This window comes from Rhamphochromis sp. 'chilingali' (genome assembly GCF_963969265.1).
Source record: "Rhamphochromis sp. 'chilingali' genome assembly, chromosome: 10".
NCBI classification, from domain to species: domain Eukaryota; kingdom Metazoa; phylum Chordata; class Actinopteri; order Cichliformes; family Cichlidae; genus Rhamphochromis; species Rhamphochromis sp. 'chilingali'.
The window spans coordinates 9,109,235-9,111,379 of record NC_137937.1 but is presented as its reverse complement, the minus strand read 5'-3'; the positions used below and the strand labels follow the sequence as shown (position 1 = coordinate 9,111,379).

Sequence of the window (2,145 nt, the reverse complement as noted above, 5' to 3'; positions counted from 1 at the left end):
TAATAAACATTTATTTTGTTTATTTGTATTTTATTAGTATTTTCCTTAAGTGTGTCAAATATATATTTTCTCATCTAAATGTCCACTGCGCTGTGAGCCAGGGGGCGGTAATGCGCCTTAACATTGGTTGCCAACCAAGAAGAAGAAGCTGTGAGCCAGGAGGGAGGGGGTGAGTGAGTGATTCATTCGCTCGCTCTATGATTCAGCACAGGAGGGAGGGGGTGAGTGAGTGAGTGAGTGAGTGATTCGTTCGCTCGCTCTATGATTCAGCACAGGAGGGAGGGGGTTAGTGAGTCCTGAGTGATTCGTTCGTTCTTTGATTCAGCACAGGAGGGAGGGGGTTAGTGAGTGAGTGAGTGATTCGTTCGCTCTATGATTCAGCACAGGAGGGAGGGGGTGAGCGAGTCCTGAGTGATTCGCTTATGCTTACGATTCAGCACAGGAAGCGAGGGGGTGAGTAGCTCAAATGTGTTGTTAGCATGTTAGCAGCGTGATGCTACTCTGAACCGAGGAGCTATTTTCTTGATGTGAGCTTCTACTCAGGGTTTTTTCTTCCAGTTCAGAGTAGAAATGCTTTTGTTACGAAACTGGCTGTTGTTTTCCCCCCCACAATTTTAATTATAAGCTAGATATATTTCTACTAATGGAATTAGTTTGCTAACAGCAACAGGGATGAGTCAGTGAGTCAGTTGGGCTTGTGAATCATGATTCACGAGTCAGTAAAGTGATTCTCGAGTATTGAACGATTCGTTCACGAATCGAACATCACTACTGGGGGGCTCCCAGGAGGTATTAGAGAACTGAAACACCTTAACTGGCTTCTTTTAAATCATAGAAGAAGTAACTCTATCCTGAACCACTTCAAAATGACCAAACTGCTATCCTATCTCTAATGCTTCATTTATTCCAACATCCTTTTATCAGTTTACTCCACACGTACATGGGTATTTTTGAAAACACAGATTTTCTGTTTCAGTTTAAAAACAAATTCCGTCCTCATGTGCAGTTTTAAAAGAATATTTCCGTCCACATGTACACAGCAAATTCAAAAGTGTTAAATGTTTTGGTGTTAATAGTCTTCTTGCAAAAGTAGAGTTAATTTTACTCTAAGCAGAGTCACATTCTTTTAATGTAACTCTGAGGTGTAAAATGATAGTAGTTAAAATCGAGTGTTAAAAATGAGTGTTTCTCTGTCAAATCTGGAGGTGTTACAATGGAAACATTAACTCTTGACCTCTTAACTCTGAACTCCTACAGGGGCTATGACACCAATAGAGTAAATTCACAGACTCCGCCCCCAGCACGGCTCCAATCGAAGTGAAGTGAAGCCGTTTCAGAACATTTTGCTCTACATATTTGAGTTGTTTGCCATGCTTGGTAAGTCATTCTTTCAAAGATTGTTTCAATTATTATTATGAGCTTTTACTTCTGTGGCTCTTTGGAGTTGAGACAAAGCTGTGTGAAAGGCATTAGCCATGTTGCTCGGTGATAGCATAACATTCTGTTTTAGCTAGCTGAAAGGTATTGTTTGCGGGCAAATACCACAGCCTTGAAAAAAAGCTTGCATGTGAATTTTCAGTCAAACTTTTGGTCAAATACACCTAAAACAATGTCTAGAATGTGAAATGTTGGTATAATGGTGCTACTTGAAGCCTGAAACCGATTACTGGATTATTTGTGCCATTAATTAGTGTCAACTAATTTTTATTCAATCTCCGCACAGGATATGCTTGTGAAGATGGAATATGGGGGAGAGCAGAAGTGCGTTGAAGTTCCACAAAGGGATGAATGAAGGACATGCATATTGTATTGAAGAAATAAGTGATGAGAATGCTGTTATTTGCATTTACCATGTCAGACCTTTTGATAAACAAAATTCTAATGAAAGTGAGAACATGTATACTGTTACATCTTTCAGAAAATGTTTTGAAATTGTGGTGCACAGTTCAGAATAAATGTTTTTCAAAAACCATTGCATCTTTTTAGTAAATGTTTATTTCCAAAAGAAATTTCTAGAAGTTCAGAACAGTAAAATTCCCGCTTTTTAGAATGAATTAGAAGATAACTCTTACGTAGTTAAACTAAAATACTCTTTGAGAGTTAATATATAAACTCTTAACACCAAGTGTTAAATTATCAACTCCA

At 38.5% G+C, this 2,145-nt stretch overlaps 1 long non-coding RNA gene across 1 annotated transcript; it reads left to right on the top strand.

Moving 5' to 3' along the window:
* Window positions 1-340: 340 nt before the first annotated feature.
* Window positions 341-1,939, top strand: LOC308404124. The gene is made up of 3 exons (XR_013973067.1): window positions 341-453; window positions 1,258-1,377; window positions 1,724-1,939. It is a non-coding gene; the product is annotated as an uncharacterized lncRNA (long non-coding RNA).
* The last annotated feature ends 206 nt before the right edge of the window (window positions 1,940-2,145 follow it).